The sequence below is a fragment of the Ursus americanus genome, chromosome 6 (genome assembly GCF_024610735.1).
Source record: "Ursus americanus isolate L20-20 chromosome 6, mUrsAme1.1.p, whole genome shotgun sequence".
NCBI lineage: Eukaryota > Metazoa > Chordata > Mammalia > Carnivora > Ursidae > Ursus > Ursus americanus.
Window position 1 is genome coordinate 64,510,823 of NC_142132.1, and position 22,018 is coordinate 64,532,840.

Below are 22,018 nucleotides of genomic sequence, written 5' to 3' on the forward strand. Positions count from 1 at the left end.
TAGACAAAGGGGACAGAAGAGGCAACAATCACCTAAGACTTTCCAATTACTTGGCACTTGGTGTATCTGAGTACAGCCACTCCATCTACACAGTCTCCTTTACCTCATTCAAAAAATGGTATCCTTGAGGAATCTGCTTATCAGAATAAATGAACTGAGTGAATATTCCTTAAATGAAAGTAAATTCTGAATCACTGACAGAATTTATTCTCCCAAGGTATATGTGCATAATAATGGAGAAACTCTTCAACTAAAATGCACAGTGAGTGGCAAATTGGGCCAAGTATGGGCTTCGACAGTGGGATGCTCATGTTCTGTCACTTCCACTCCACTCTAACCTATGGCTGGCACCAGCTCAGGGGACCACACTTGCCCATTCTAACAGATGAGCCAGATTTTTGTGTTAAATCTCCTGATTTCTATTTGTTACCTATTTCAATTATGTAAAAAACACTGTGAGCGAAAGAGAGCATGGACTCCACCTTCCGACCTGTGCTCCAAACCAAGGAGAATTCTCATGGGGTATGGGTAGGTTATTTGTGATGACCTATAGTGTTAGTGAGGAGCCAGTTCCTTGGTTCTTCTGGGACATAAGGATCTATGATTCTTAAGGCTATTTCATTCTCCAACTATCACTTTATTATAATTCCTCAGAAGGACTAACCAGATCTCTATCATAGCTGCTATCATAGGGAGCTATAAAAAGATTAAATTTGAACTATCAGATGTAACTTGTGTATGACTTGAATATAATGGTTTAACAGTATAGAACTTGTGAAAAAAATGTAATAGTATTGATATCTCTAACAAAATCAAGTTACCAAATCTTGATAATCTTCTTATAAAGATTATGAGACACTATGCTCAACCAAAGAGCAAGGATGATGGACCAGAAGAGCTATGGCGACTGCTCTCGCAAGGCTGATGGTACAGTCAGGGAAATGAACCAAACAACCCTGACTTTAATTATAGGACATAAGGATACACATTGCAATGATATCACCTAACAGAGAGATGCCAGGTCTCTATTAATTAAGGAAGGCTACCTTGAAGAAATGAGCCACAGTATGAAGCATGGTTACATCAAACGGGGGGATGCAAATCATGTCAGGAAGAGGGAGCAGGATTCATTCATTTCTAAATATTTACTGCATGCCAGATATGTACCAGTTGTTGCATTAAATATTAGGCATAAAGAGTGAACAGAATTTAAACAGCTCCTGATCACTGGTAGATTACAGTCTACTGGGGAAAATGAACAAATACAATAAAGTAAATCTACTGGGAGAAATGAAGTAAAGGCAAGGGGAAGAAATCATTTTTTAAGTGGCGGAGGGGTTAAAAAAGAACGGGATGCCTTAAAGGGGTCACACTTTGTATTAGGTGAGACAATCTGAGGATGTTAAGCCAAGACCTGAAAGATTCAAGAAAACATAAAGAACATAGCAAGCAGAGGCCCTGAAGCTTTCGATGTTAAAGAAACTGAAAGATGACCAACAGGGAGGAGAAAAGGGCAAGAGTGAGGTGGAGAGGAATGTAAGGACCAACTCATATAAAGCCTGGAAAGCTCCTTCTAACAGCACAAGGCAGGCCATGAAGGGCTGTAAGCCTTGGAGGAACATGACCTTATTTGTGTTTTACAGATCACATTGAAAGAGGCAGGCAAGAGTAGAAAGATGAGCTTGGATGGCACTGCAATTGTCAAGCAAGAGATCATGGGAACATGGAGAAAGGTAAGGATGGTAGAGATAAAGAAAAACGAAGCAAATCAATGTATGCTGAGAGTGGAACAGCCAAGACTACTGACTGACTTGATTGGGGAGGAGTGATGGAAGGGGAGCTAGCAAGTTATTAATCAGCTTTCTGGTTGGCTGGTGCCATCACTGAGACTGGAAGTAAGAAAGAGACCGAATGAGACTAAGAACATAAAAGTTTCAGTTAGGCTACATTTTTAAAGTCTATGAGCCACTGAAGTGGATTTCCAGCCAAGTGGAAATATCAGGCTAAGGTGATAAGAATCTAGTGATCAGAAGGAAAAAAATTTAATCGGAAATATAAATTTGGAATTAGATGGTATTTAAGATTATGGAATCTGAGGCTCTCACCTATGAAGGGCATAAAGAAGAAACAAAGGTCCTTCCAATCTAGGTGTGAAACTAACCTTAAGAATTTACAAAGTAGAATGTAAATGGGAGGTAGGGGAAAGGGGGAATGGGTCTTGTTTCCTGGTCATGGAGTTTCACTTTGGGAAGATGAAAAAGTTCCAAACATGGATGGTGATGATGGTTGTAAAACAGTGTGAATATACTTAATGCCCCTTAAAAGTGGCTAAAATGAAGAATCTTATCTATTACTTTAATTAAAAAAACAAACAAAAAACTAAACCTTGAGAAATTCCAACGTTTAGACATTGGGTAGAAGAGGAGATGCTGAAAACATCAGAGAGGGAATGGACGTCCAGAATGGTGGTAGATGACCATGAGGTCATAGAAAACAAAGGAAAAACTCCCCGCTAATCCCCATAGAGGAGTTCCTCAAGGAAAAAAGAAAAGAACTGAAAGCTACTAAGAAATCAAGTCAGATGAAAACTTCAAAGTATCACTCGGATTTTTAAAACACCAGGATCATGGGTAACCCTGACACAACCATGTAAGTGGAAGGGTGAGCACAACAGTTGGCATGAGTTGAGAAGTAGAATATGATTAGACAACTCCTTCAAGAAGTTTTGACTCTTAACAAGAAGCAGAAAAACAAGACCGTGGCTGGAGAAGAATATGACGTGTCAAGGGAAGTATAACAGTTACAGAGCCTACACCAATGTCCACTTTCTCCCAATTAGAACCCTAATTTTTAGCTGGGACATGGACACCTAAAATAACTACTCTGACTTCCTTGAAGCTAGGTATGGCTAGGAAACTAAGTTCTGCCCAGGGAAATATTGGGAGATTCTAGGAAATTTCATGATTCAATGTCTTTTGTCCCTTTTTCCATTCTGCTAATTAGACTGTGGTGTCTGAAGTTCCAACTTGGATTATGAAGATAAGGGCCATAATCCAAGAGTGGGGAACTGTATAGGTAGAAGTACCTTGGTTTACTAGGTCTCTGGGGAACACTGTCACCACACCAGACCTGCATTATTCTTTTATGAGAAGTAATCTTCCAACTTATTTAAACAACAATCATTTTGTTTTGCTTTGTTTCCACAGACAATTCTAATCTGAACTGATACAGGCAGTTTTCATTTCCCTTTAGTGCGGGAGACAGAACACAATTGTGTAGAAATGGGAATGACCCAATTAGAGAGCCTGACCCACAGCAGAGGAGGACAAAGCCCAATGTGGGAAGCATGAAAGACATGCAAACCCAGGGTGGCTAGAAAGATGAGACCCAGGAAGAGGCAGGAGGAGTTAAACCATGCAGACTTGCAAAGGAGGATAAGGATTTTACTTTTTTATCCTAAGAGCAACTGGGAAACTAGGCATTTTTTAATAAGTAAGTAACATGATCTAAAGTGTATTTTTTCAAAGATGAGTGACAGTAGTTTGAAGAAAGGAATGGAGTGAGGGCCAAGAGAGATGGCAAGGAGACCAGTTAGGAAGTTGTTCTGATAATCCAGCTGAAAGATGGGGATGGCTTCAAGTAGGGTAATGATTACAGTCCTAAGGCAAAGTGAGTGAATGTGAAGAAGACAGTACTGGCAGCACTTTGTATGTGGTTATGCATGACAGATCAGGGACAGCAAGCAGTCAAGGACAACACTCAAGGTAATGGCTCAGACAACGCTGTGAATGGTGGTGTCATTCACTGAAATACGGACTTGTGGAAAAGATACGCACTTGGGTAAGCCCAATTTTTAACACTCTAATTTTTAAGTTCTTGAGATAACCAAATGTAAATAAATACCCAGCAAGTAGAAGACTTGTTCTCACCAGCTTATTCATAATAGTGAAAAACAGGAAATAGCCAGGTGACCATAAACAAGGGGGCAGATTAACTGTAGTACACAATGTAATACAACTCATTAAAGAAAGGAACAAACTACTGATAATATGCAACAATATGGATGAAATCCAAAAACATTATGCTCAGAGAAAGAAGGCTTATACCATAAAGTACATACTGTATGTTTCCATTTATATAATATTCTAGAACAAACAAAACAAATCTTTGGTGAGAAAACTCAGAAAAGTGGTTGCCACGGTAAGTGGGGGGTGGGTTTGGGAGAGGGGTAGGAGGAAACTGTTTCAAGTCATGGTAATGGTCTATATCTTCGTAAGAGTTTGGGTTACATAAATGTATATATTTGTCAAAATACATTCAATACTACCTTTACTTTATCTAAATTTAAGAATGACAAAACACTACAAATATTGAATGCTGATTGCAGGTATGCATGATGAAGAGCTGAAGTGTGCTGGTGTAGGCCTGTTAGTCTGAAATGCAGCAAAAAGAAGGATGATGAATAAACAGGATAGATAGATAGATAGATCCATATATGATAAAGCAAATATAAAGAAGTAACTGCAAAATTTAATTAGGTATATGGTATTCCCTGCATTAGTCTTACAACTTTTTTGTATTTTTATAATAAAATGTTAGAAAAGCTTTAAGTAATCTGCATTTCTTTAAAAGCGTTAACTAAAATTTAACAATAATGATTCAAGCACACATCTTCTTCCTTTTCCTTTACATCTTCACTTTTATTGTGAATCCAGGAATGTTTACTACGGTGAGATTGGTAACCAATTAATCACAAAAAATTCTAGCATTTTAGTATCATTTGAAATCATTATCAAGAGTCCAAAATATGTACTTTGCAGAAAAACAGGTAAATAGAAATATTTTAACACATTTTAAGCAATGAAACCACGATTAATTCAGGAAAAGAAAAAACTGGGGAAAGTTTCAGCTAATATAGGGAAAATAATGGTCATTCTTAATTATGTAACATTTTAAGGGATACTGTTTTCTTATTTTCATACTTTGGTAGCTCTTTAGGACCCATTTAATAAGGGGATAACTATCACTGGCATACCAAATGTCACACTGTTACTCATTATTGTATTTTTAAATGTCTCCCTAGGAATACCGCTTATATCCTTAATTGCCACTATCAAACACAAATTTTTTTTACTTAAAGAAAACCCCAAGTCTTTATTAGCAAAAATTAGCAACTAAAATTATTAAAAATTATTACAGACTTAGTTGAATTTTAATAAAAATTTATCTTCAAAAAATAAGGTCAATTTGTCCTCTCCCCCCCGCCCCACAAAGAGGCTTACTGAGGGTGATTCAACCAAGGGAATATTCCAGAAACCTGAATCCTGAGGATTGAGGCAGAACTCATTGGAGGGCTGAGAGGAGCTGATGGCACACAGGAACAAGGACGTAACTTCTGAGGGCAGAGGGCAGACCTGGGTCTGGTCTGAAACTGCATAGAAGAGCTGAGTTAAAAACTAGGTGGTTGCCGAGACTGTGGAGCTAAGATTGGATGGTATAAGAGCCTGGCTGGTTTCTAGAGGCAAGAGAAGCTCTAGAATGGGGATTGTAGGTGGGTATCAGCCAAGGTCTTCCCGAGGACAGTGACCATGATGATAGAAGAGGCCATAAAAAGCAGGCAGAGATAGAAGAGCACAGTGTCCATTGTGTGGCTGAACTGTACCCAAAGGTCCACCAAGTGCTGCTTCTGAGCCTTGTGTTCCTACTGGCCCTTGTTGATACAGGGCATCCATTTAACTCTGCCTCCTTGTTACCAGGCACCCTCCCCATCAACTCCACTGGCTCCTTATGCCAGGCAGTGGGTAAGAGTGAGACCCAGGTCCTTACTTCCCTTCTGGGTTGCAGGAGGGCAGCATTTCTTTGGTCTGGTACAATGTAAAAACAAGGTGGTGGCTAGGTGACGGGTACAACAGGGAGGTGATGAAAATGGTCCCCAGTAGGCTGACCTGCTTCGGCAGAGACAAACACAGGGCAAAGGAGACACTGATGTGGCGGGGTGCCAGTGGCCAGGAATAAGTCATTGATCATGAGCAGAAAGACGGTGTAATGCAGCAGAAGCTGTCTTGAATGGGGCATGATTGTCACTTTCTGCTGGCAGAAAGAAGCTGAAGGCATTGATGACAACCAGAAAGCCACTGAATCCCAGAAGGCTCATCACATTCAGGCTGGGCTACCAGCTAAGATGAAAGAGCTGAAGGTGAGAATGCAGTTCTATCATCAAAGGGGAAACAGAAGATGTCCAGATCACTGCTGACCACTCACACTGGCTTATCTTATCTGATGCAACCTTCACAGGTGACATAAGCCATGTGACTTGTAGGTGCCTGATCCACATCCATGAACTCCTCGCTGAAGATAGCTGGAAGCCACAGGTTCTTAGTAGTCATGCTGATTTCCTGATGCCCCCATAGTCCTCTGGATTCCACCTGATGAGTGGATCATCCCAGATCATAAGTTAGCTACAGGAATGATGTCATCAGTTGAAGCTGAGCATCACCATTTCCAGGCTGGTAGACAGGGTGATGGAAATGCGGACATGAGTGGGGATACTGTAGTTGATGTCTGGTTGGAAACTTTTCCGTTAAACACTGCTTAGAAGGTAATAGGGTTACTCCCATGCTGGTCAAAGCCTGAGTGAAACTGTCCCCTCTTCCTTGAAGCAGCCAGTGGAAAATGAGGCAGAGGAGGACTCCTTCTCCATGCAGCCAACATCTTTCCATCTTCCTCTCACTCTTCTCTGGAGACTTAGTGATAATGGTGATCCTGCAGACCCACAGGCCACACCTTGAGCCCTAGCTCAAACTGCCTTTCTAAGTAAAACTTATAAACTGATTTTTCACAACCAACTACCAATTAAAAAGCTCAATATCAACTCACATTCATTTATTTATTCAGCCGATACTTAACAGAGAGTTTATGAAGTGGCAAGTACATAAGAAAAGAGTTTTCATTTAGTAGCACAAGTATTTAAATTACATATTCATATATACTGCCTGGGATATTTTATTGCTCATTTTGGGCAGATGAAGTCTTTAACATACAGTCTGGTGAATATTCTAAGTAGCTTTCCTTACTGTAAATGCTATCAGCTTGGACTTTAACTGTACTAAACTTTTTAAAATTCTTTTAAACTTCAAAAAAAAGGAATATTAATCTCTCAAGTAAACATCTAGACACTATGTCCTCTTAAGAGCCCCCCTGTTAAAGTAAGGAAAAGGAAATAGCTAAATGAGCCTAAGGCTGGTCCTAAGTCCTCAGTTTTTGTTTTTGTTTTTCAATTAAATTAAATTTTAATTCCAGTAAATATAGAGTATTATATGAGTTTCAGGTGTACAATATAATAATTCAACAATTCCATACACACATCACCCAGTGCTCATCACAACAAAAGCACTCCTTAATCCCCATCACCTATTTCACCCATCCCCCCACAGACCTCCCCTGCAGTAACCACCAGTTTGTTCTCTATAGTTAAGAGTCTGCTTCTTGGTTTGTCTTTTTTTTTTTTTTCTTTGCTCATTTGTTTTGTTTCTTAAATTCCACATATGTGTGAAATCATAGTCTATGTCTTTCTCTGAATGACTTATTTCACTTAGCATTATACTCTCTAGCTCCATTCATATCCTTGCAAATGGCAAGATTTCATTCTTTTTTATGGCTGAATAATATTCTGTGTGTGTGTGTGTGTGTGTGTGTGTGCATGTGCACACTACATCTTCACTATTCATTCATCTATCAATGGACCCAGCTACTTCCATGATTTGGCTATTGTAAATAATGCTGCTATAAATACAGGGGTGCATGTATCCCTCTGAATACTAAGTCCTCAGTTTTTAAATTCTTCACTAGCCTGATCAGCAAAAATACTGAACTAGGTACACTCACAAGTTTTACAGAGGGAAGAGAAATCTTGTTTTATAAGTTTTTCGGGTTTGGTTTGCACACTGTTACTGACCTAAAGCAGAATGCTTTCCATAAATGTGGTAAACAAACACCAAACTCCATGTCATCAAAAAAACCAAGTCTTCCCAAATAAGAGAATGTTAACTTACTTCATCCATCTAAAATGATGCAATCCTTGGAATTTATGTTTGTTAAAACAGCAAAGGAAGCAGTGTAAAGCTCAAATGTGACTAGTGGGATCAGGCTGTTGTGCTCAGGAAAAATTTTGAATTTTTCAACCAGGGTCAAACACAAAGGTGAGATTCAGAACACTGTAAATTTATCTGGAAAAAAACTTGAGTGGAAAATGTACGTCTTAAACTTCATTGGTATTTCTCTTTTTTTTATAAGGTCATTCAGTGAGGATCAAAGCTCACGTGAGAACAACTCACAAAAGAAAGGGCAAGGAAAAATCTTCAAAATCCCTTTTGTATAAATTGGTGTATCTGACTCAAGGCAATAATGCACTGGCCGAAATCAGAACATCTAAAGATGATGGAAAACTTCCATTTTTTTCAAGCTAAAATGATTCGGGGAATCTTCCAAAACAAGTTTTACTTCCAGCCTGCATCCCGTGCATTTTGTTAAAAAGTGGAAGACTATAAAATATTCTGTTCTGTGTTTATTGCCAAATTTATTTATTATGTTCACCAAAAAAAAGTAATTTATAGTAAGCCAAGATGAAACAAACATTTCTTGAGCACCTGGTATACATCAGCACTTCATAAACACACATATACATGACCTCCACTTCCTCCATACAACCTTATATACACGCATGATCCCGTCTGACACTTGAAAAGCAAGTTTGAAGAGACTGAAGAAGTTGCTTAGGATGACACAGCTGAGTCAGGAGTGGCCTTCAGTCCTGGCTCAGCAAGTAACTAGCTATATGTTCTTACGAGTATGAGTCACCTCTCTGACACTCCATTCCCTCATATGCAAAATAAAAAGACTCAATTGAACATTTTAGTTACATTAAAAGGTGCTTTTGATCTTTTAGAGACTGATGAGGGATGGACAGACATCTGACTTTCCCTCCACCTCTACCTGGTCTTCCTTGCCTTTATCCAGTTTCACTGTTCCTCACCCATTCCATAAGAAGGTAGGGAATGGACCTGCTCTCCTCCTGCCTGAAAAAAGAGTACTTAAAAGTTTTGTTTTAGATACTTGATAACACATCTGATTTTTAAAGGAGAAAAATCTTGAACAGAGAAGTGAAAGGTACTTCCTAAAATCAGAGTATTAGAGACTTTCCCTTTATGCTATATTTTTTCATAATTACAGTGAATAAATGAGAACTGACTTCATAAAATTCCCTCAAACCCCTGATATCTTTGTTAAAAAAAAAACTAAATTATTACTGCGGTCTCAAGTTTGGTAAAGAAGCATCACAATAGCCAGTAAGAAACTGTGTATCTAGACAAATTTAAAAGTCGTTCTTAACAAATTAGCTTTTTTTAAACTGAAGTACAGTTGACACACAATGTTACATTAGTTTCAGGTATGTGACACAGTAATTCCACAAATACAGTGATTCCATAAGTCTGTACCTTTATGCTGTGCTCAGCACAAGCGTAGCTACCATCTGTCACCATACAACCCTATTACAATAATACCACTTTACAAATTAGCTTTTAAAGGACTAGAAGGGCAAAGAGAATAAGTAATTTTTTCTGTATCTTGTTTATAATCCACAGAGGTACAAAACTCATAGCAATTAATTAGAAAATAAAATTCTAGTTTGGTAAACTAATAATGTGTGCCTTCCTTGAAACTGACAAGCTGAACTGAATTGAGAATTTTTCATCTGCCCGAATCATGAAACTCTCTTATCTAGTTCATTATTGAAAAGTCAGAAAAAGTCATCACTTCCAATATATTTGTCAAAGGAATTTAAACATTAAATAGACAAAATGGGTTAAATAGGAACAAACGGCTGAGATATTTTTACTGTCTTACCTAAAATTCCTTGCAGGGAAGAACTCAAGAGAAAAACAGGGAAAACTCATCACGTATTTAACAGAGGAAGATGATGATATTAACATTTGAATGCCTACTATGTGACAGGACAAGGAGGTTTTACATAGATTGTTTTGTTTAATCATGGTCTTTTTTTAAATCCAGTATGGTTAATATACAATGTTATATTAGTTTCAAGTATACAATAATCACAGTCTAATTTAGTCCTAAAAAAGGGAAGCATCACCATCCCATTCAACAGGTGAAGACAGAGGCTTAAACACTAGATAATTTGTGGGGCACCTGGGTGGGGCACCAGTTGGTTGAGCGGCTGACTCTTGGTTTCAGCTCAGGTCGTGATCTTGGGATCAGGGGATCGAGACCGTGTTAGGGCACCACGCTTAGCGGGAGCCTGCTTGAGATTCTCTCTCTCTCCCTCCCCCTCTGCCCCTACCCCAGCTCATGAACTCTCTCTACAATAAATAAATAAACCTTTAAAAAAAAAATTGGTAATTTGCCTAAGGTCACACAGCTAATTAATGCTGATATACTTAGAGCTCATATATATTTGAATATATACTTAAATGAAAAGTCTAAGATCTTTATACAACCTCCTCTGACCTATTCTGGGTTTGGTCAGGGATTCAAAAACTAAAAAGTCACATTCAGCAACCTATTAAAATTCTAGTTTTGGCGGAAAAGAAAAAAACACATGATTATGATACAATAGCTACACCAGAAGTATGAGAAGATAGCATGTGTAAGTTGCACTTCTAGAAGCAGGGTAAACTGGATATTCAGATAAAGCCACTTAAGTAGAAAACATCTTAAAATGCTGAGTAAAATATAAAATGTATTTTTCAAAGTAAGAAAATTCCTTAGATCAGAAATGAGAGGAAGTGAAGGCTGGAGTCAGCATTTGCCATAGAAATGTCTACTGCCTGGTGGCCTATAGCCTGAATTTTAACAAACCATGTTCAGTGAACAGAAAATAAAGCTCACAACAGAAACACACAAAGCCCTAAGGCTGAAATAAAAATTCCCCATTAGTGATCAACACTGTCTGGCTCTGCCCTGTGGAATGAGGAAAAAGGAAAGTCTCCTGAGAATTCCTAAACATAAGTCTGTATTTATGTACTCTTGGTGACAGAACTAAAAAGTTTAAAACAATTTGAAAGTAGTTTTCAAACAAGTTTCATGGATAAAATTCCAATGAACATGAGCTTATAATCAAAAACCACTACAGGGGAAAAGCCATGAGTAGTGTGTCAGTAGAAACAAGAAGCGGCAGAAAAAGACCACCAAAACAATGCAGATATTACAATATGATATAGAACATTTATGCTTAAAGATATAGAAGAGTTTATCACAACCATGTAGAAGGAACAAGATATTATCAAAATTCGACATGCAGATTCTAAAAACAGTTATGAGAGAGACAGGAACACTGAGAAAGGCCCTTTCCTGAAGCTCAGGCATACAAGCCCGGACTAAAAACTGAGGCTGCAGGAGAAGGGAGGGTACCAATCCACCTTCCACCCTCCCCCCTTCCCAAGAACCTTGCCCCAAGTAACAAGCAGTAGTGGCCCACTGCTGGGGAAGAGGCAAGAACCTAGAGAGAGCCCTGGGCCCGAGGTGTGCAGTGTGGAATAAATATCTGGCATAGATTAGGAATACTACGAAAACTCTCCTGCACTCCAGACCTCCTACTAAGCTCAAGGTAACGACAGTTTAACACTGGAGAAGTTTGAAGTTTGTGCTGGACTCACTGTAACTATAGCAACAACAAAATTCAAATCTAGCTCAACTACTGACAATATTGACACAATTGCCTATGTTAACAGCCTGAAGGAGATAGGTGACCATTTATGGGTATTAATATTATTTACCTTAGTCTCCACTGTTCTTTAGCATACAATACCTTATATTCAGTTAAAAAATTACTAAACACAAAAAGGAAAAATTATGCCAGTGTTAACAGATAACATGGTCAACAGGGCCAGACTCAAACATGGTCCAGATACTGTAAATATTACACGGGACATTTAAAATAGTTATAAATATGATAAGGATCTAATTGAAAAAAATGGTCAATGTGTGCTTTTGGAGGGGAGGGGTATTTACCTGAGAGATGAAACTATGTAAAGAAGTCAAATAAAAATGCCTTAAATGTAGAACAAAGTCATACACTCGGAAGAAATATTTACGAATCATATATCCAATAAAGGACCTGTATCCAAATTCTTACTACTCAATAAACAACCCAAAATGTTTAGCAAAATTTTGAATACTTAACAAAAGACACCATATGAATGGCCAAAAGGCACATAAAGTGCTTAACATCAGTCTTCAAAAATATGTACATAAATCCACAAGGAAAAACTGCTACATATTCACTAGACTGGCTAACCTTGAAAAGACAGAAATTACCAAGTGCTGGAATGGCTGTAAACAATCGCAATTCTCACACATCACCAGTGGGAATCCAAAATTATAGAGCCACTTTCCAATAAAGTGAAACACTTCCTATAGGAGCGAGCCATTCCATTCCACAGCCTTTACTCAAGAGAAATGAAAATATTTGTCCACAGACCAATATGTGTATTTTATATGTGGATTTTACAGCACATTCATTTATAATAGCCATAAACTGTAAACAATTCAAATGCCCATCCACTGGTGAATGAACAACAAGAAATACTAGTCTATCTACACAATAGACCACGACTCAGAACCAAAGCAATAAACTACTGATACACTCAAGAACCTAGGTGATCTCAAAAGATTTAGTCTAAGTTAAAAAAGACACAAAAGACTAAACGCTGTGTGATTCTACTCATATGACAGTCTGAAAACCTGCAGGGAGAGAAACATATCAATGGTTGTCAGGTACTGGAAGTTGAGGGGAAGGAAACTGCTCTTTTAATAAAAACTTAGCAATTTGAGTTGTCAAAACCAATACAAATGACAATATCGTTCACTTATGTATTCAACAAATATTTACGGAGTGCTTAACAATGTAGCAGGCACTATCATAGACAAAGTACAAAAACAAGTTTCTTTTAGTTGCACAAGTATGAATTTTCAGAAAAGTGACGGGAACAAATGCAGCAAAAACTCATTTAATGCAAGTTTTCTACATGCTGACTGAATGTTGTCAGAACACAATACTTTTTCCATCTTCTTACCAGACTGTTACACAATATCCTATATTTTCTCACGATAGTTTATTACATTTTAGGGTGAACCATATGAATCTGCAATGGAATCAACAAAATAGTTCTTTCCTGTGTTCCCACAGACAAGAACTCAGAAGCAAGCTGTGAAAGTAATCAGGGGTAATGTCACACCTTTTCATTGTAATGCAAAATAATGGCTGCGTTTCTAGTCAAAATACCTGGTATTTTGGGTGTGTGTGTGTGTGTTCTGTTTTGTTTTGTTTTTTACTATTTAAGAACTTTCCCAACATCCGGACTGAAATATGTTATTCATCTTGTAAATAGAGATGATTGCTATGGAGACTTAACTGACGTCTGGTTTCAAATTTCTAACGTAAGAACTAAAGGACAACAAAATTATTCCCATTTTTAGTTAAAAGTCTTTTATTTAACTGCCTTATCATTAGTGGAAAACATGAAAATCCTCTTAAAAGGTTTAGTTCCTTCAGGCATTTTAAAATCGAATATTCCTATGAAAAATAAATATACTTTCCAGAATCAAAAATCAAAATGAAATATCCTTTTGTTCAAGAATCAATTTTATATAGTATAATTCATGCAGATAATTTTAGAAAAAATATCTTTTTTGTATTTTAACACTATCTTAATTTTTTTTATAAGCCATTGGGACATTTATGTCTTTCTGGTAGGATATTTCCATGGCCTTCAGAAGGGCTAATAATTAATTCCATAGTCACTAAACTTTTCTTCAGATATACTATATGACAGCTGTCACTCAACATCAATATACACATGAGATGATGGAGCTACAGGACCATATGTGACTTGCAAAGGACCTCACTATAACCATGAACAGAAATTCAGAATGTTAGAGATGCAACTTTTTATTCTTCGTTCATAAACAACTGTTTAGAATTCCAAAATATGAAAGTTCTCAAAGTATATTTCTCTATTTTTTTTTCAAATTCCATTCTAATTTTTGTTTTTGCTTTCTTGAGTTCATCTTCCAAAATTCTAACAAATCAAAGTTATGAAATTTAATCTTTGGCTAAGTGAATAATACTACAAAGTCTCATATTTAAAAATCCAAATTATATCAGATTTTAAATCTGTATAAATTCAAGAACACTTAATCTAATTTTTTAAGCAAGTGAAATTTTACTTAAAGTACTCAGTAACCCTCCAACTGACTTCAGATATTTTCCACTCTGTAAGAGATTATCTAAGGTAAACTTCTGCCATATAACCTTTGCATAATGAGTTTGTGCCAACGAATGAGCAAAACCTGCACATGACATACACAGGTAATTCTACACCTTATTTTAATCGCTTAAACTTAAACACTGTTGATAATAGCAACCAACTTAACAATCGTCAGAGAATGAAAAACAGATGAAAACTCTTAGATCATCATGAATCACACAGCAATGGAATTCAGCTTTAGACCACTCTTAGGATTCTTCTAACTATAATGGGGTTTGGGCTTTGGTATTTATAATCTAGGCCAGTGGCTCCAGACCATTCCTCCTTTCAGATTTCCTGAAGGGGGTGTGGTTGGGGTAGGGGGTGCCTGAGCTCTTTTAAGATGCCATTTCTAAACTCCAGGGAGAAGGAACAGGGAACCTCTTGATATCAATGCTTTTGAATTTAGTGAAGAAGCAGAGAGAAGCATGAGAGATTTCAGAAGCAAAAGAAAAATCCAAGTTCAACATGTGAACCATTTTAATATCATGAATTTGAAGAAAAGAATCTCCTCCTTAAAAAACCTGACACAACCAGGTTGCTACCAATATGCCAGATCACGTCATTTAAATTTTTTTTAATTTTATTTATTTATGTGAGAAAGAGGCACAGGTGAGCATGAGCCAGTTGGGGGAGGGGCAGAGGGAGAGACTCTTCAAGCAGACTCCCCGCTGAGTATTTGGCCTGATGTGGGACTTGATCTCAAGACCCATAAGATTATGGCCTGAGTTAAAACTAAGAGTCAGACGCTTAACTAACTGACCCACCCAGGCACCCCCCCCAGATCATGTCATTTAGGAAACCCTGTCCTATTACCATTAAGGAAATTTAAAACACTAAAATAAAAATCCAGCTATCAATACCCCACTACAGTCTCAGGACTAAAAAATTTACCTCTATTCCATGTATGGGAAAAATGGACAAATCATAAAAAGAGAAGCTGATAATAAAGATACATTTTTCTTAAATCTCAAATTTTATGAGGAAAAACTATATGGTTTGAAATATTTAAAAAGACAAGGCATGTAACATGTTGCATTCAGTGATCTTCAACTTGGCATCACATTAAATCACCAGGGAGGACCTTTTCTCTTTCCCTTCCCTTCTCCTTCTTGGCATGCAGGGGCTAAAGATCAAGGAAGTGAGACCATGATGGGGGCGGGGTGCCACACAGAGGCATCTGAGGCAGCATGTCTGGCAGCTAAGGAAAGGGGTTGAGTGGGGGGAGCACAAAGTTGGCCAAGGAAGGATTCCTGAGTAACTGGAATACTGGTTACCTTTAAGCAGAATTTAATTGGGCACAAAAGTAATATACTGAAGAAAATGGGAGCTAGCTTTCTCAATTTCTGGAAAAGAGGTGAAGACCAGAAAAAGCACTGGAGGTACGGGGTTAGAATTTGAATGAACTGAATAAACATATTTTCCTAAAGTTATACAGACATGGGTATAGAAATAGTCACAGATATACATATGTGTATTATGTATACATACATACATTTCCTAGTTCTGTCTGCTGAGAGGGCTTACTAGCAATGACAGCACTGAGACCCAGATCGTGACTCTAGTTACCACCATCTACTCAAAAGAACGAAGGGCAGGGAAGTACAAGATAAACCTGGAACATCTTGTCCCAGAAAGTAGGGAAATGCTCAAAGAATAATAGGAATGTGTCAAAAGCAAACAAACAAAAACAGGAGTCAACTTGGAAGGACTCAAATTTGGTCCAATTTGAGTATCAAAATAATGAGATTATCAAATTACAATCCATTGAATAAAGGGGGAATTCATAAATCCATATTGATATAAGTAAATGAATAAATAAATTGATAAATAGGAAAGAAAGCTCTTATAGAATATCAACTAATAGATGTGAATGGAATAATGAAAATAATTACTATTCAGCAAATATTACAGCAGTCTTAAAAGAAGAAGAAGAAGAAGAAGAAGCAGCCACCGCCGCCGCCACCGCCATCAATGAACGCTAGGACTTGTAGGTGGAGATTTGATGAAGAACACAATACTGGCATAATACGGGAACATCTCACAAAATACTAAATACAAAGGGGATAAGGGTAATAACGGAGACAGTGTTTACCAACTTGAGCAGGTGATCATATTTAATATTACCAGTGGTGAAACAGATTGACACACTATGTTTCCTGATGTGATACACTGAAAACAGCATGGCACCATTCCTGCCCAGAACACAGAGCCTGAGTCTGGTCATGAGAAAACACTGGATGGACCCAATCGAGGGTTGTACAGAATGAAAGGCGTTTCGCAGACATGAGAAACAGGGAAAAGACTGAGGAATGGGTTCTAGACTGAAGAAGACAGACGGACATGACAACTAAATTCAACACATATTCTTGTATATGGTTCTGGACTAGGAAGGGGAAAAAGAGACACTACTGGGGGCATTTGGTGAAATTAGAATGGGATATGTGGATTACATCATGGTTTTGTGTAATGCTGATTTCCTGACAATAACAATTTTCCACACCTTCCCATCCTCTCTGACTGCTGTCTCTGGTAACAGTACCAACTTCATTTAGGGGTGATGGAGCATCATGTGAGAAAAAAGACTACACAGATTAACAGAAAAGGGAGAAAGTTCAGTAAAATATTAATAATTGGGAATCTGGGTCATAGGAGTGTGAGAACGTCTTTGCAACATTTTGGGAAGTCCAAAAGTATTTTAAAATAGAAACTTATTGATAAATAATCATTGGGGAGAGTTTGCTAGAAATCCCAACACCTGGACTACATCAATTAAATCTCTGTGGGGTGGAAATAAGAGGTCAGTGTTTAATGCACCTAGGAGAATCCATCAAATTTGCACTCTACAATACACAGTAGTTGCTCGATAAACTACCACTAAAACTATTTAACATAACTTCACATGTCTCTTTGCAGAATATAACTCTTCATATTGAAACATTTTTAAGAAGGCAATCTTGAATAACTGTGACCTGTCTTAAGTTGCAAAGATCAACCACAAGTGATGAGGTGATGATACTGTTACCAGAGACAGCACTAAAGAGATTGTAAGTAAAATACTAATAATGATGCAAAAGCAAGTCTTTAATCTCTCAAATGCCTATTAGTACCACAAAACAATTACTGAATCTGACCTCAAACAAGGATATAAATTATTACAAACATTTGCCCACAGAATCCTCAGAAATTATAAATAATATTTCAATTTAAATAGGAAACAAAATGAGCAAATATAATTGACTTGTGCCAAATGGGTTTTTAAGTGGCTCTTTAAAACTTAAATTTTAGTTTGTTTTCACTAAAAAATAAAATTCTATAAAACAAGCTGGACCTTATTAAAACTGTCTCTATGTTCAGAGAATATTCTCTTTGTTCAAGATTTTATACCTCTTCTAGTTTTTTTTTTTTTTCTCCTTTTGCAAGTGGCTGAAAATTCATTTCTGCAACAATAAACAGTTGTAAACAGTTAAAAGGTTCCCCAGTGGGGGACCAGTTGAATAACTTAAACTGCATCCATACAAGGTAATAACATGTAATATGCAGCAGGAAGAAAAAACAAGGGTAATGTTTGTATTCAATTGGAATAGATTCCCCGCTATATTGGTAAAGTTAACAACAAAGCAAGTTGCAAACCTAGAATGTGGGGAAGGGAAGAGAGACTGAAGATTTATACATTTTGAATTCGGAATCTTGTAAACATAGTAACTAAGCAAAAATTTAAATTAACATACACACAACAATTTCACAGCTCTTCCTCAACTTACAATGGCGTTACAACCCAACAAACCTGTTGTGAGTTGAAAATATCCTAAGTTGAAAATGCCTTTGATACACATAACCTACCAAAACCATAGCTCAACCTCAGCCTACCTTGAACGTGCTTGGAACACATACATTAGCCTGCAGTTGGCCAAAATCATCTAACACAAAGCCTATTTCATAATAAAATACTGAACATCTCATGTAATTCATCGAATACTGTACTGAAAGTGAAATAGAATGGTTGCATGGGGACAGAATGGTTGCAAGTGTATCAGTTGTTTACCCTCGTGACTGCGTGGCTGTCTGGGAGCTGCAGTTCCCTGTACTGCCCAGAATCACAAGCGAGTACTGTGCCACACATCACCAGCCCAGGGAAAAGATCCAAATTCAGAATCTGAAGTACGGTTTCTACTGAATGAGTATCACTTTTGCACCACTGTAAAGGCAAAAACTCATAGGTCAAACCATTGTAAGTCAGGGACCGTCTGAACACGAGAAACCTTATTACGCTAAGGTAACTTCAGCGGCTCCAAACTACTCCCACTCTTCTCCAAAATCACTGTGTATACTAAGTAGGTGCCCTTACATCACAGGAATGGTCACTCATTCAATGACACTGAGTCCTACCGTGACACAAAAACTACCACCTACAAAAAATGCAAAAGAGCAATCCCTACCTTTATCTGGATACAGCACCTCTATGATAATACACTGCAGGGCTGCATGCAAATGAGAACTCCAAGGAGGGACAGATAGCGCATAACACAGAGCACATGAAGGATCGCTTCTAGCTCCCAGGGATTAGGGGTGATTTTCTGAAAAAGATGGCATTTAAGTTGGCCCTTCAAAAATAACACATCAGGGGCACCTGGGTGGCTCAGTCGTTAAGCGTCTGCTTTCGGCTCAGGGCGTGATCCCAGAGTCCCGAGATCGAGCCCCACATCAGGCTCCTCTGCTGGGAGCCTGCTTCTCCCTCTCCCACTCCCCCTGCTTGTGTTCCCTCTCTCGCTGGCTGTCTCTCTCTCTCTGTCAAATAAATAAATAAAATCTTAAAAAAAAAAATAACACATCAATGGGCAAGAGTTGGAACAGAAGAACATTCAAGATGGATGGAATGACATGACTAAGTGCATTCAGAGAACAGCTAGCAACCCATTTGGCACCAGCACGTGGTTAGTAGAAAGATGCTGAGAGAGAAAAAGGTTGGAAACTGAGACTAGTGCAAAAAGCAGAGGTACTTAAATTATCAGGCAAATCCCAGGTCCTGGTCAGTGCCTAGCTCGTAATAGATGTTCAATAAATATTTAACATTGTAAGTCATGGAGACATTGTCAGGACTGTAAATCATCTGCATCCCCAGATGCAGCTAACCTTCTACAGTTTGCTGAAGGCTGGAAGTAGTCTTGGCAGTGGTGAAGATGTCATTTATTTTAATTCTTTCAGCTGCTTATGAAAATGAAGAAATTAATAGAGTTGTTCTCAGATCAAGGAACTTAAGGAATAAAAATTCTGGAAGACCAAACTTAGAACCTCTGTGATTTAAACAATGATGTTATCTTACTGAGGTCAAAATCTGTGCATGCCAAGCACATACTTGTTGGAGCAAGCAAGAGCAATGACACTTGATAAAGGATACACAGTACCCGATTCAAACAGACCTGTGGACTGAACAGAGGGCCGACGAAGACTAGACCCTGTCAGTTTCCCACACTGGACTATTTTGAGTTTAAACATTGCATACTTTGAAGAAATGCTAACCTACATTTTCAAGGGGAAAAACACGCCACACTTCTGAAGAGAAGTTTGAAGCTTCTGAAAGGAGCTTTAAATTTCTGCTACTGTCTTTGGTGTGCAGAGTCTTAGTGTGAGTGTAATTTATTGAGTATTTATCCCACCAGCAGGGCTCAGTTTCAAAAAGAACTGAAAACAAACCAGACCCATGAAGATGATGCAATATCCCTGGAATTTTGGAGACAACTCCATGAATCCTAAAACTATTTCTGGCTACTTGTGTCTGCCCATCTCAGTGAAAACGCATTCTCTTTTGTGAAATATGGCAGCTGCCATCGGCAGGACAAAACATCAAGATTCACTCACCTTGACTAAACGTACTCCACATTTTAGAGAATAACTTGTCTTTTAAATACAATATTCTCATTCACCTTATTAAAAGTAATCAGTGATTAGGTCTAAAGGCAATAATTATGTACTACTGTGTGACTGTGTATATTAATCTGTTTCCTGCACGTCTCTTGTATTAGTGGTTAAAATCTTTACTGGCATGGCCAAAATGTTCTAGTACACACAACAGGCTATCAAGGAAACTTCTGCTTGGCCTCCATGTGTACAAATTTCAAATTATGAAGATATCGACTAACAGCAAACATTCATTTGAGAAAAGGTAGGAAAGAACACTAAGCTCCAACTATGCTTATTTTCTTTTACGACACATACAGAATGTTTAAAATTTCTGTGATCACATGAATAAGAAAAAACAAACTACATCCTGCCAGACAGTATCAATATTAAACATCCTTCCCCAGAAATCATGAAACAAAAATGTTTAACAAGGTAACACTCTAAGATCCCTTCCAACTTTAAAATGTTACAACTCTATAATTTTTTTTAAAAAATTAATTCCAAAGTAAAGTAACAAGGCATTAAATGGATACTGCCGTAAAATGCCAAGTCAAAACAATAAACCTTTATTGAATACCTGTGTGTGCATATCAAACTCACCAAAAACGTGACTAGTTAGTCTAGTTAAGTAGAGGTAGTAACCTTCCCGGTAAGCATTATAACCACGCAAGCATGCATGTGTGTGCATACACCATTACCTTCATTTGCTTTACTATACACTCCAGTTTATGAGAAAAACACCTTATTCTGGGTCTGGAGGTCCAAACATTATGCCATGTGACAGCAGAGAGGGTCTGTGGATTAATAAGTTAACTGAGCTACCAATAAAGGCCTCAAAACTCAGGAGTCTCAAATTTCCATTTATACAAGTACTGATGATGGTCTCTTTTCAAAGTTCTGATTTAACTGCATTTGAAAAATCACAAAACGTTAGAGTTGGCAGAATTGTTATGTTCATTTAATCTAATTCCTTCATTGACTAGATGAGATGACCAATTTATAAAAGGGAAAAAGGCTCAAAGTAACACAGCCAATTAATGGTTCCCTTGCTTCTCTGTACAAACACTCCTCATTCCTTCTTTCTTTTCTGAACTGTTAAGTGTGAATTTTAAATATGCTTTTTGTCCCAGTTCATTACTGAAATTGGAATGCCCCTCTGGGTAGTTCCTTACAACTTAATATCAGCTGATTCTACTGAGTAATTAGCATGACCTTTCAATGATCTTAATCTTGTTATCCCGAGAAAAATGCATTCTTATTTTAGTCATCCCACCCTGCCAAACCTAGAACAAGATTGCAAGGTGTGCAGAAAAGCTATGGTCCTGCTCTTCCACTATAAATTGGGAACCATAACTTATTTTCAATCATAACCACTATTTAAGGCAGTAGATTTTTTTCAAAGGCTAAAGCTTTAAACACATGTTATATTTACTTGGCAAAAGCACTCTGGATGCAAGTACTTTACCATGAGGACTGGAGGTTTATTAAAAAGCACATAGGAAACAAAAGCATGAAATGAAAAAATTGAGAGAATCCCAGAAGGAATACTAGGAAAAGAGAATAATAAAGCCAATGGGAAGACTGGAACACAGAATTGCGTACGTCAGGAGTTGAACCGTCACTATGTTAGGCTGCAAATTCGATCCCTGCCTCCCTCAAGCAAGGAGAAAAACCACATCTGTACAGGATTCACAGTGTCCATAAGCTAAAAAGTAAGCCAGTTTTTCAGGGGCGAAGCACAGAGGCTGCTGGTTATAAGATCTGCAGGCAATTTCCCCAGTGGTTCCTCATAA

General features: G+C 37.8%; 1 protein-coding gene and 1 pseudogene across 5 annotated transcripts in view; both read right to left on the reverse strand.

The window, feature by feature from the left end:
• BICC1 (BicC family RNA binding protein 1) overlaps positions 1-22,018 on the reverse strand; it is a 268,196-nt gene that overhangs the window by 121,688 nt on the left and 124,490 nt on the right. The gene's annotated exons all lie outside the window — the stretch shown is intronic.
• Positions 81-16,246, reverse strand: LOC148109821 (5-hydroxytryptamine receptor 3E pseudogene; annotated as a pseudogene).